A 14,170-nucleotide genomic window follows, 5' to 3' on the forward strand; every position below is an offset into this window, starting at 1 on the left:
TTCTGTGCACTTTTTCAGCACTGGGGATTAAAACAAGGGCCTGACACATGTTAAACCTGCGTCTACCATTGTGATATACCCCCAGCCCTCCATACTCTTGTCTATAATTCCCTGATGTAAAATTCCTTCCATGTCATAAGAATCCATACCAGCATATCAGCTGGAATTCCATGAGCATGAGATATTAACTTTAAGAAGAATAGTTTGGGCAATAGGCATTTAGAGACTGTTACAGGTTTAAAGCTTGTAAATGATACACTTTTAGTTTAGTTTTATTTTAAAAGTTAGTTTATCTTTGCTTTTAAGTTTAAATTTAACCTAAAGGAAATATAAATGGCTGGGGTAAAAAAAAAATAACAGATTGTTTAAAAAAGTTGCTCATCTCCAGTCTCAAGTGTATTCTTATAAAGAAACTTCTGTTTGAATTTCAAAATATTCTGGCTCAGTTCCAGGGAAAGGAACTTTAGTACTTTGTTTTGTGCCATTGTTCAAAAGAACAAGACTCTGATTTCACAGTTTATTAAAACACAGGCTTTGGTACCATTGATGTGATTAGGCCAAAGTAGATTATTTTGTTTGGTTGTTCTCACTCCTGTCAGTGCTTATTTTTTCACTGGCAGCCTTAGCTACAAATCTGATTTTAATTAAATATGTGAAAACTGTATGTGCCAGAATGTAAAATCTTCGTAGTAAAAGGTCTTACTTGCCTCATGTACCACTTGTAAACCATCTTGTCCCTGGTGGTGAAATAATTAAAGTGGAGTATATGGGTAGAAATTAAAAGCACACCTGTTATTTCACAGTTTTCTTTCCGTTCTCATTAATAACCTCACCCTCTCTCTGACTTGGAACCTCAAATTGACAGTTAGAGGACAACCAATAGTATAGAGATACCTAGACAAATGCCCTAGACCCCAGAGCTCCCTACAGAATTAATTGCTTGCTTGAGAAGTCATGGAGTCGTTATAAATGTCTCCTGTACAAATGTCCAATACTAAAAGTTTAACAAAATTACTTTTATTCTTCCTGAAATGAAATCTCTTTTAAATAGGAGTTAAAAATGTAGCTTTTTTGGAATGTGGACATAAGACCATGAAGTAGACTTACCCTGTTGAATCATTTTGGTGGCAAAGAGCTTGATACAAAATGTCTGTTGGCATGTATATACATTTAGTATTTATTTCTCTGCCTTATTTTGAACTCTGCAGAAGAGATCAGGTGACAACTTTTATCCAAAAGTTTGTATTTGAGGAACATCAGAAGCACTCGTGTATGCATGAGAGGGAGGCTGTGTTCAAATGTAGGAGAAAATTTTAACTTTTTTATTTCTTGCTATTAAAAATACATTCGTTTCATAATATTCCAGTTTACTCTTAGACTGAAAGGAGCATATAAATGATTGTGTTATTGTAGTAAACACAGCTGAATAGTTTATTTATTTATTTTAAATTTTTTATTTTTTTAATTTTTTGGTACCAGGGACTGAGTCTCTGAAATCATGAGGTACAGTCGACTCTGGAGTGTGGGAACTGTTTTACACCCTGTTCCCCTGGCCACTGACCTTTGCCTTTTGACCCTGCTGCTTTGTGATGAGATTATGGGCCTTTGAGCTTTTCTTCAGTTTGCTAAGGTTTCCTTACACCACAACATAAAGCTTTAGGCTTCCTTAAAATATATTCTTCGAATCCTAGGGAACATTTAGGTTTAATTATGGGCATGAGTTTTGTAAATGTTTTTTTCTTTAAAAGGTTTTTTCTTCCTAATGCCTTATTGTCCAAAGACTGACTTACGCTAATAGCTTGGTTTTTTTTTTTTTTTTTTAATGTGTGTGTGATTAAATTAAATATGTCCCTGCCACCACCCTTGGAGTAAAATGTTCTTGGAAAATTGGTTATTTAGGGAAAGGCCAAACAGAACTTTCTAGGATAAGGAAGCCCAAGAGAGATTCCACTGTTTATTCCCTATTTTTGTCTTCTTAGGTATGAGAAGCTGAAGTCTGGACTCAAATGATGTTACACATGAGGAGCAGATTGAATATTTTCAGAGAGATCTATATTTTAACCTTATAATAAACAAACGGACACTGTTTCGATACCTTATTAGATGTATAAAATAAAATAGGAAGAGAAACAGGGACACTAATTCAGTTAGTAACCACATAAGAAAATTTTTAAGAAAGAGCATAAAATTAGGAGTAAAAATAAGGGTTTGAGGATTTTCTATGTATTTTATTGTTGTTTTGTATTCTATCTTCATGCTTATTCAGAAAATAAGCATTTGCTTTGTTTCAGATTTTTTTAAAAAATGTTTATTTCTTAGTTTTAGGTGGACACAATATCTTCATTTTACATTTATGTGGTGCTGAGGATCGAACCCAGTGCCTTGTGCATGCTGGGTGAGCACTCTACCATGGAGCCACAACCCAGCCCTGTTTCAAATATTTTAATAGGACTTTGTGAGTAATGTTTGTTTTATATACCATCAGAAAGACCTAATAATGAAGCTTTAGTACTTTGGTTTACATGGCATTTTCTTGTTACTGAATCATCATCAGGAATAAGGATAAATAAAGTAGTTGGTTTGAAATAAAAGATAATACTGTAATAAAAATTAATGGATTTTAGATTATAAAAATAATATATGTTCAGTTTAAAAACCAGAGGCTATGAGAGTTCATTAAAAAAAAAAAAAGTTACAACCACCTGTTATTCTGCAGGGGAAGATTTAAAAATAGAAGTTCTGCTTTCTGACTATTAGCTAGAAACCAGAGTGACCACTGGTTATTTATTGTGGTATATTAGATAAGCAGTAATGCAAGAAACCCAGCAAGATTGTTTTTCCCTAAGTCATTGTTACTGATTTAGAATGTGAGATCTGTAAACACCTCAGTAAATACTTGTTGATTGAAAGAATGAATGGATAAATAAAGTGGAGTTGTCCTGTTTCCTGTGTTTACTTGAGAGAGAGAAATCAAAGCCTTAAACCAAAATTCCCAACACTATCAATAAAAGGAAAAGAATGAGTAGCTTTGAATCTTGAATCTTAATGCTAAAATAAGCAACTTTAAGTTTTTTTTCTATGATGGGAAGTTAAAGGCAAAATAGTAGTGACAAATGAAACAGGATGGCAGAGGAAGAAGCTAAGCAGAAGAGGCAGTTCAGTAGCAGATAAACTCTTCATCTTATTGGGAACATAATTATTTATTTGTTGTCATCCAGCAGAATGGAAATAGGCTTAGATGATATAAGAAACCTCTGGTGGAAAATCTGGTTGTCTCCCTACAGGTTTGTGAGAGAATATGTTAGGGAGACTGAATCTGCAGCAGCAGATCTGACACTTGTCCCTCACAGCTCTCTTATCATCTCCCAAGTAAGGATTGTGTAAACATTTCATGGTCAGTGCTGTCAGTAGCACTAGAATGCCAAGAATGCCTGCAGTTTCCCTTTTTATGCAACAGAATAGTAAGAACAGGGACAGTCTTTTGATTGTCCTGCTATGTTTTTGGCTGTTGGTCCTATAAGGAAGTTCAGATTTCTGACCCATTCTCTGAACGACTTTCCTCCTAAAACACTGAATTTCAAATGTTTAGAACAAACAAAAAAAAGGACTGGTGATACTAAAGAAAGAATATTTGTCACAGTAATTGGAAAAACTTAATGTTGGGACAGATGTGTTTCTCTTTTTCTTAACACCTATCAATTTACTGAAAATAAATAGGATTTTAGTAATTATAGTGTTTTTTTTTTTTTTTTGAGTAAATGAAACAAAACTAAAAAGTAAAAAAAAAAATTTAAGTGAGAGAAAAAACTCTGGTTAGTTCCTCTGGAGAGGTATTATTTGCATTTTTTCCTCTTCGTTTTTTTTTTTTTTTAATTGTTGTTTTTTTAGGATAAATTGAATTAAGATGAATTTTAGTTGTTCCTGAGCACTGTGACTGAAATTGGTTCTTCAGAAATTTTTTGGAGAATATAACACAGTCACAAAAGAATTGAGGGATGGGCTGCAAACCATAGAGAAGAGAGGTTTGTTTATGTCAGATCTCTGGTTCTACTTTTTATTTCTAAAGCCAGGTGTATGTTACACACTTAAAAGAGATATGTAGACTAGCCAGCTTTAAGCATTTCATGGAATGAGAGATGATTTGGGAAGAGAGACTGAGCATTTGGAGGACTTTTCTGTTAGAACTTTTGTGGTTTTAAGCCAGAGAAAACCTAAGAAATACAAGAATTTGGTTGCTTCAAATAATTTTAAGGTTTTTTTTTTTTTTGGTTGTTGTTTTTGGTGTGAGGGGTGTTGTATTCAGTTGTAATTTGAACTCCAGTTCCACTTCACTGCAGTCCTTTAGGCTCTTCCTCTTTAAGGTGGCACCCTCATGGTGACAAAATGGTCTGAAGTAGTTCAGACCTCACATTTGCACAACACACATTAACTTTCTCCACCCCCAATCCTGCCATGAAATAAAAATCTAGGGTCATACTTCCCTTAGGCCCATTGTGGCAATTAAGATGAAATTAAACTGATTGCTTAGAGATTAATTTGGGATGAGAATTCAACATGGCTGCTTCATAATGGAAGCGGGAGGAAAGTGGCTATTGGAAGCAATTCCAACAGTCCCTTTTTTGTTGAATGCTTGACTATGAAGAAGGCCCTTTGAAAGATAAAAAAGAACCCCTGAAAGGTTTTGAACAAGGGAAGGCATGTTCAAAACTATGCTTTAGGAATGTCACTGTGGATAAAAGGTATTGAATAGAATTCATCTGGGAAGAGACTTAAGTAGGGAAACCAATTTAGGAAGCTATTTTGTAGAACAAATTAGAGGGGAAGTGTGAGAATTAGAATAGTGGCAGAGAGAGTTTAAAAAAATGGTGATGGATATAATAGATATGATAGAAATATAAACTGAAAAAAGTTTGGTAACTTTACTGTGCAAATGACTGAGATTTGGGGTCTAGGCAATAGGGATTGATAGTCCTAGGAAGGAAATAAGTTTCAGATGATGCATGGTGAGGTCAATTTTGAATTTGTGATGGTGATGGTATTGGTATGACTTTATTTTCCTTTATGTTAGGAAGGATTAAAACCATTTTTCATTACAAAAAAATTCTCCATATTTTGTATTGATAGTCAGATACTAAAGTATGTGTACAAGCAAGTGGTAAAGAGCTACAACTTGAATTCAAGGCTTCAGATCCAATTTTTTGCCCCCCCCATTTTTTATTAGAGCATTATAATTATACATAGTAGTTGGGTTCATTTTGACAACATCGTACATGTTTTGAATTTGATTTACATTTCAGAGTCCATTTTCTTCCCACAATCTCCTCCTTCCTTTCGTTCTCTCTCTGTCTCTCTCTCTGTCTCTCTCTCTGTCTCTCTCTCTCTCTCTCTCTCTCACACACACACACACACACACACACACACACACACGCGTGTGAGCCCCATCCACAGCCCTTTTTATTTTTTTCTTTTGAGAAACAGGGTCTACTAAAGTTGCTTAGGATCTCAGTAAGTTGCTAAGGCTGGCCTTGAACTCACGATCCTCCTGCCTCAGCCTCCCAAGTCTCTGAGATTACAGGCATGTGCTACTGCACCTGCCTTATTTATTTGCTTTTTTCATGGGTATTTTCTTTTTTTTAAAAAAATTTTTTACTAGTTATTAATACACCTTTATTTATTTATTTGTTTATATTGGTGCTGAGAATCAAACCCAGTGCCTCACACATGCTAGGTGAGTACTCTGCCCCTGAGCCACAACTCCAGCCCTCATGGGTATTTTCTATAGGTTATATTCCCTGTAGTATGTTTATACAGGTGTACAACACGATTTTGTTAAATTAATTACATGTTCCATCTGTCCTCTTTCTCTTCCCATCTTGTACTCCATTGATCTTCTCTATATCTTTGTGATATCTGATCCCCTACCCCTTTTTCCTTTATTTTGCTGTATCTTGACATATGAAAAAACATTCAACTTTTAATTTTTTGAGTCTGGTTTATTTTACTTGGCATGATATTCTCCAGTTTCATCCATTTACTGGCAAATGTCATAATTTCATTCTTCTTTATGGCTGAGTAAAACTCCATTGTATATATTTACCATGTTTTCTTAATCTACTCATCTATTGAAAGGCATCTGGACTTGTTCTATAACTTGGCTATTGTGAATTGTATTGCTGTAAACGTTGATGTGGCTGTTATCACTATAATTTGCTAATTTAGGTTCTTTGGATAAATACCAAGGAGTGGGATACCAGAGTCATATAGTGGTTCCATTCTTACTTTTTTGAGAAATATCCATACTGTTTTCCAGAGAGGTTGTACTAATTTGCAATCCCACCAAGAATATACCTTTTACCACCCCTGCCCCTGAATTCTTGCCGGCATTTATTAATAGTTGTATTCCTGATAACTGCCATTCTGAATGAAGTACAATGAAATCTCAGTGTAGTTTTCTTTTAAAATTTTTTTAGTTGTTGATGGATCTTTAATTAATTAATTTGTATGTGATGCTGAGAATTGAACCCAGTGCCTCACACATGCTAGGTGAGTGCTCTACCATCGAGCCACAACCCCGGCCCTCAGTGTAGTTTTGATTTGCATTTTCCTCATTGGTAGGGATGTTGAACATGTTTTCATATATTTGTTGGCCATTTGTGTTTATTTTTAGAAGTGTTTAATTCTTTGTTGTTTGAGTTATTTGGTTTTTTGGTGTTAAGCTTTTTGAGTTTTTTGTATATTCTGGATATTAACCCCCTGTCAGAGGAGTAGCTGGCAAAGATTTTTTCCCCCATTCTGAAGACTGTCCTGTCTTACTCTTAATCATTCCTTTGCTGTGCAGAAGCTTTTTAATTTGATAGCATCCTACTTATTAATTTTTGGTTTTATTTCTTGAGCTTTAGGGGATTTTATTAAGGAATTGATGCCTGCACCTATGTGATAAGAGTGTAGACCTCATATTTTCTTCTAGAAGTTGCAAAGTTTCTGGGTTCAGACCAAATTTCTAGGTTTTTTTCCCCTCCATCATGTCACACCTACCTCTATTTATAGATATAACTCATTCTTTATCTTCCTTCTCTCCTCCCCTTCCCTCCCTTCCTTTTCTCTCCCTCATTGGTTAAGGAAACCAAGTATGTGTGCATATTAATTTAGGTCTGTGTTTGAAAGATGAAGTATAAACAAGTGCTGTGGCAAATGCTTATAATCCCAATGATTTGGGAGGCTGAGGATCACAAATTTGAGGCCAGCCTTTGCAACTTAGACTCTGTCTCAGAATACAAAATAAAAAAGAGTACGGCTGTAGCCCAATGGTAAAGCACTCTCTGGGTTTACTCCACAGAAAAAGGAAGTATAAAAATACCACAATTAAGATAAATATTGAAACTGCCCAGACTGCAAGCTGAGACTGAATTTTAAAATTTTTCCTCAGGGGTTTAAGCCAGTTATCAGGATGACTTCCAATGTTTCCTGCTTTGTGTAGTCCCCTCTTATACCTCTTACAATGTACCAGAGCAATCTAGGCAACCAGTAGCATAAAGCAGAAATGATGGTATCTTACTTCTGAGATCAGGTTTTAAACAACTTTGGCTTCTGTCATGGGGGGGGTGTCTGTCTCATCACTTCCTCTGGCAGAAACCAGCGTCATGTCATTAAGACATATAGATTTCTTATGAAGAGCTAAGCGATGAGGAACAGAAATTTGCCAAGAACCACATAAATGAGGTTGGAAGGAGATTCTGTAGCCACAGACAGGAATGGAGAGGACTGCATCCCTTGCAAGTTTGACTGCAGCCTCTTTTTTTTTTTTTTAATACTTATTTTTTAGTTGTAGTTGGACACAATACCTTTATTGTATTTATTTATTTTTATGTGGTGCTGAGGATCCAACCCAGGTCCTCGAATGTGCTAGGCGAGCGCTCTACCGCTGAGCCACAACCCTGATTGCAACCTCTTGAGAGACTAAATTAGAGTTTCCTCTATACCTGACCCCCAGAAACTTAGATAATGAATGTTACTTTTTTTGTTTTGTTTTGTGCTCAGAATTGAACACAGGACCTCACACATGTGAAGTATACACTCTACTACTTAACCAAACCCACAGACCATGCTTGTTTTGAGTGCTAAATTTTGGATTAATTTGTTCCAAAGCAATAGTTAATAAAGACAAGCAAGTAGCCCTATTGACAAACAAAGGTGTTAAAAGAAAGAACGTCCTAAAATGTTTTGAGTTTTGGTACTGGGGATTGAGCCCCAGGGTGTTTTACCAATAAGGTACATCCCCAGCCCTTTTTAATTTTTTTCATTTTGAGACAGGTCATTTTTGAACTTTAGCAGTGGTTTTAAATAGAGTAGGGTGAAGCTATAGTAATGTGCAAGATTTTGAAGCAATCTATATTTGAAAGAAATAATGCAGATCTACCGTCTTTAGAATCGCAGTATGGCAGAGCTTAACAATGGAAGCTCTATAGTTCAACATCTTAGGCAACTTACTTAAAATCTCTTTACCTAATAATAATACTGCTCTGTGTCTTCTTGGGATTATAGTAAGGGTTAAGTGCTTGTCAATAACCTGTACTTAGAACAGTGCCTAGCACATAGTAAAAACTTGAGAATATGAGCAAACTAAGTTGCTTTTATATGTCTAGAATATAAGGTAGAATATTGGAAGATGAGACTGGAGAGTAGGCAGGAGCCAATATACAATGGGAAGGATAAGCTTTTACCTCTAAACAGAATTAATTTTTATTTATACTATTGCTAATCCTTGGTTGTTAGTGTTTATTTTAAATTACTTTGTTTTTTCAGTGCTGGGAATGTTGAACCCAGGACCTTATGCATGTATTCCCTCACTGAGCCACATTCCCACCCCAGACTACTTTGTTTAAAAAAATAATAATAATAATGGTTAGGCTTTTGTAGCACTTCCTTTGTCCATTTTTGCTTCAGTGATAACACCTGGATTTTCATGCTTCAGACTCTGCAGGCAGGGCACACAGGTGTTCTTTCCTTCTATATTAGTCCCACTTGAAAGAGAAATGAGGGTATTGCTCTTTTTTTTTTTTTTTTTTTTTTTAAGAGAAAGGTGAGAGAGAGAGAGACAGAATTTTTTAACATTTATTTTTTAATTTTCGGCGGACACAACATCTTTGTTTGTATGTGGTGCTGAGGATCGAACCCGGGCCGCACGCATGCCAGGCGAGCGCGCTACCGCTTAAGCCACATCCCCAACCCGAGGGTATTGCTCTTTAAAAAGAAAAAACAAAAACAAAAAGGGTGTTAGTGGAAGGAAACTGAAAGGGGCTTGATAAATTATGTAAGGAAGCATTTGGCTTTGGTCAGAAATTTAGTTGTTAGCCAGCTGCAAGTGAACCCATCTGGCATACTTTTTAATTATTCTTCTGAAATATTCATGGGCTCCAACAGTCCCTGCCTTGTTTCCATTAGATCTTACATATTCTTATCTTCTGGTAGCCAGTGTGGAGTTGCGGTTCATTGTCTTTATTTTGTGTCCATGTTGTTGAAGATGTAAGAGTAGACACTAAGGAAAAATTTTTGATACTCAAAATTCTCTTGCAAAATAAGCTGTGGAGCAAATTAAATTACATAGCTTTTGAGAAGAACAAACAATGGCCCTTTTAATTACTATAATTGTACTTTAAGGTATGTATAATATTTTAAACATCTCTGAATTATGAATCTTCTTTGGTTGTTAAATAGTAGCCTTCATTTTCATTGAAGAAACTTTATTTTTTATTTAGAAGATATATAATTAAAAGTAAACCTGTTTTTTTATTTACAAAAAAAGTTTATGTTTCAAATTAATTTCCAAGAGATCTTTTAAAATCATTGAGGATATAAGTAGAGATCATAAATATTGCTTTAAATTTTTTTCTTGCTTTTGATCATTAATACCAAGCTTTTTACCTTGCATTCAAAATTTTTCCTCCCAAAATTTGTCTTATAAATTCCCCGCAAAGTTCATGAGACTACTTTTTGTACTGAATAATAACTTGATATTCACCTACTTATTCCTACTGTTGTTTTAAGAAGAAACTTCCAGGTGTCTTCAGAGTTAAAATACAGTTTTCTATCATTAGCTTCCTGTTTTACATGGTAAGGAATCTCTCAGACATTTCTGGAGTTTTTTCCCCAAATAAGGTTTTTAGCAGTTTGAGTTTATTCTAATTGCTGAGAATTTACCTAATTGAACGATAAAGATTTTAGTATGATAAGGCTTGTCATGTGTAAGTCTAATCTTCCTTTGACTTCTTTTAACTTTGACTCTTTTGTCTGCTCTAGCGTTGAAAGATTAAGAAACATTATGGCTTTATTGGGTCAGTGCCTCCCAGAAACTTGGCTGACTTTGATGCTCAAGAGGACCTATGTGCCACCTTTTAAACAAAGAATTTTGGAGGCCTGGTGGGCTGTCAATCTGTCTTTTGAAGCTTGGTGCTCCTAATAATGTGCAAAAAGTTTTTCTTAGGGTCAGAAGTAAACCTTTTCTACATAAAGTGTTTAGAATTTGTAAAACAACAGCAAGAAAAGACAAAAAACAGTTTCTAGATAAATACTTAGGATGATATTTCCTTTTCTACTATATTAGTCATTTGATTTTGTTCTGATATATCAGGAAGAAATGAGTCGAAACTAAATTACAAGTCTTGTTACTCATGTAATTAAGTCAAAGTTACTACAGAGCAGCTTTTAAATTTTTGGTTTTTGCAGTGCTGGGGATCAAACCCAGAGCTTCACACATACTAGGCGAGTGCCCTATCACTGAGCTACATTCCCCAAACCCTAGATCAGCAAAGAAGTTGAAAATTAGTCATTAGTTGCTTTCATTATTAATTTCATTCATTTTATCTTTCTTGTAAAACTATGATTACAAAGATTATTTGCAACTACCATTTATTTATTTAAAATTCAATTTTTTGGGGGGCAATTCTGTACTATAAAATGTGTGCACTCTTGTGAGTAATTTTCCATTTTTATTTGTGAATTAGACTTCTAATTGATAAAGAAGTAGGGCTGGTCAGTTGTATTAAATTTATTTCTAATTATCTTTTATCTTTAAACTTGAAGGTACTTGAAACAGTTTAGCATAGTAGTTAAGAATATGGGTTCTGCAGATTACAGTGTCTAAGAGCAAATCCCAATTCTACCATTTGCTACTTTTGTGTCCTAAACTTTGGAAACCTTAAGTTTATGTCAACTCTAAAACAGAGACGCAAACTGCTGGGTTGATGCATAAGATAATACACACACACACACACACACACACACACACACACACACATACATATAGGGCACATGGGAAGCACTCAGTAAACGTAATCCGTTGTTTATATTTATAATACCTTAGCACCTAGTACTGTACAGTGCCATGTACATAATAGATACTTGTTACATTTGTTGAATGAATGATATGGTTTATACTTGGAAAGTTCCAGTTCCAGCACATGCAGCCATTGTCAATATAATTGATAAATATTTTAAAGAGGAAAAAAATGCTCACGTGTTTGATATTTATATATCTCATTTTAACTATAGTTACAATGCTATGGAGCCATATTAGCTCCAGACACAGGTCTGATACATAATAGATGCTCAAAGTATGTTTGAATAAATTAGCAGGGTTTTCTATTTGTTACTTTGTGTTTTGTTAAACAGATCAAAGTTTTACGAGTCCTTTTTGAAAACCAAAACTACAAATTCAGATGGTTAGCTGCTGGCTAATTAGATTTTAGAATGATGATGATTTTTTTGTTTGTTTTAAATTTTTTTTAGTTATAGATGGACACTATATATATATATATTTTTTTATATGGTGCTGAGGATTGAACCCAGGACCTCACATATTTGAGGTAAGCACTCTACCACTGAGCCACAACCCCAGCTCTGTTTGTTTGTTTTTAAAACTAAGCATCAAGTATTAAGTCAGTCTTTTTCTTAGAGACAGACATTACATGCATGTGGAACAGAAATTACTAATTAACTTTTTGCATTTTCTAGAGCTGGGGTATATTTCCTTGCTATTTTTCTTTTGTCATTTATGGACAAGGAATTGCTTTGCTGGGCTTTAAGTTGTGTGGGGTTTTTTTCCTTCCTTTTGAGTCTCTTGTGAATGTGTCACTGCTGTATATCTGTGACTCTAATAAGGTCTCTAATCCTTTTTGGTGACTAACCATTTTTCTTCATTCCTTCCATGAAGAATTCTCTTTTAAATCCCTAAACATAACTGAGATCTTGACAAAAGGTTCTAGCTAATCTCTTATGGCATTTTGTAATGAAATTATATTTTAATACTTAGGTGAGGTAAGTTCAATTAAGGATAAGTTACTCTCTCCCTACCCTGCCTAGGTGTGAAAGGGGCTGGTTAAAATTTTAAATAGGATAGTTGTGGAAGGGGCTGGTTGCAATATTAAATAGGATGGTTGTAGGTCTCACTGGGAGGTTATCTTTGAATAAAGACTTAAAGGAAATAAGGGAGTTAGCTGGATATTTGGGATAATATTCCAAAGAAAAGATGGAGAGTCCAGGTCCTCACTGGGGCTGGTATGGTCATCTGGTGTTTTCAAGGAACCCTAAGGACCCTACAGGAGTGAACAGGGATAAGAATAACTGGAGAGGCCAGAAAGGTCACAGGAGGACAGATTATGAAGAACCTTGTATTGTTGGAAGGCATTTGGTTTTTATTCTAACAGAGATGGATGAAAGTGCAAGGTTGAACAGAATAGAAACTACTTAGTTTTAGAAGGATTATTCTTGTTTTAAAAGGATCATTTTTTGCAGCTTTATTAGTACTAAATTGTAGAGGTATAGGGAGAAGCAGGCAGATCTTTTAGGAAATTCTCAGTACATGATGAATTTTTGTTTGGTTGGTTTTAATTTTTTTTTTTAGTTGTAGATGGACACATCTATAGGTAAGAGAATGTTGGTGGCTCAGAAGATGATAGTGGAAATGGTGAGACGGGTCAGTTTCGAGATATAGTTGGAAGATTGAAACAATAGGATTTCATTTTCAAAAGGTGGGGTGTGAGAGAAAGGGAAGAATTACTGACTTTAAAGGTTTTCAACTTGAGCAAGTTGCAAAGTAGAGTTGTCATCAACTTGAATGTAGAAGACAGAGTTGCATACATTTGGAGGAACTGTGGCACAGATGAGGTATTCATTTTTGCACATCCTGTGTTTGAGATGCCTATTAGAATCCTGGTCAAGTAGGCAGTTAGAGATCTGAGTCTGAAGGTAATAGAAAAGACAGCTGGAGTTGAGAATTGGGGTTGTATTTTCTTTTGAGTCTAAATAAGATCACCAAGGGTGAGAATGTAGGTAAGGAAAAGGAATAGGGCCAATAATAGTTCATTAATGTTATAATATTAAGACTATATCAATAAGCACATTTTAGGGAAGAAAATAGCTAAGTGTTTTTTAAATGGAGAATAGAACCTGTAAGAGGAATGGCAGCACTACACAGTGTATTATTTTTTCTTTTTCTTGTTCTTTTTCTGTTACAAAGTTCTTAAAAATTTTTACTTGATAGTAAACTCAAGATGGGAACAAATACACAGTTGACCTTTTCTCTGGTAAATTAATGTCCTGATTTTATTTTATTTTTACTACTTCATTGGAGTTCTTAAATCCTTGATTAAACTTTATATATAAAATTGCTGAAGAAATGTTTAAGAAAAAAATTTTTATTAAACTGACATAAGTCAGTTAATGATGAATGCACTTAATAAATTTATTTTTAACTGATAAATAAAAACAATTTGTACATATTAATGGGGTATCATGTGATGTTTTAGTAGGTATATATTGTATAATGAAATCAGCTTAAACAACACTATGTTCTCAAACATTTGTCATTTAAGTGAAAATATTCCAAATCCTTTCTTCTGTCTCTTTATTTTTTTTATTTTTAATTTTTTTTAAAGAGAGAGAGAGAATTTTTTAATATTTATTTTTTTCGTTTTCTGCAGACACAACATCTTTGTTTTTGTATGTGGTGCTGAGGATTGAACCCGGGCCGCACGCATGCCAGGCGAGCGCGCTACCGCTTGAGCCACATCCCCAGCCCTCTTCTGTCTTTTTAAAGTGGGTATAATATTACTATCCATAGTGACTGTACTGTGCACATCACACCAGAACTTTTTATTCCATGGGAAACTTAGTA

At 34.7% G+C, this 14,170-nt stretch overlaps 1 protein-coding gene across 3 annotated transcripts in view; it reads left to right on the plus strand.

Moving 5' to 3' along the window:
• The window catches only part of Dennd5b (DENN domain containing 5B), a 189,778-nt gene that overhangs the window by 14,829 nt on the left and 160,779 nt on the right, over positions 1 to 14,170 (plus strand). The gene's annotated exons all lie outside the window — the stretch shown is intronic.

This window comes from Urocitellus parryii, chromosome 5, assembly GCF_045843805.1.
Source record: "Urocitellus parryii isolate mUroPar1 chromosome 5, mUroPar1.hap1, whole genome shotgun sequence".
NCBI lineage: Eukaryota > Metazoa > Chordata > Mammalia > Rodentia > Sciuridae > Urocitellus > Urocitellus parryii.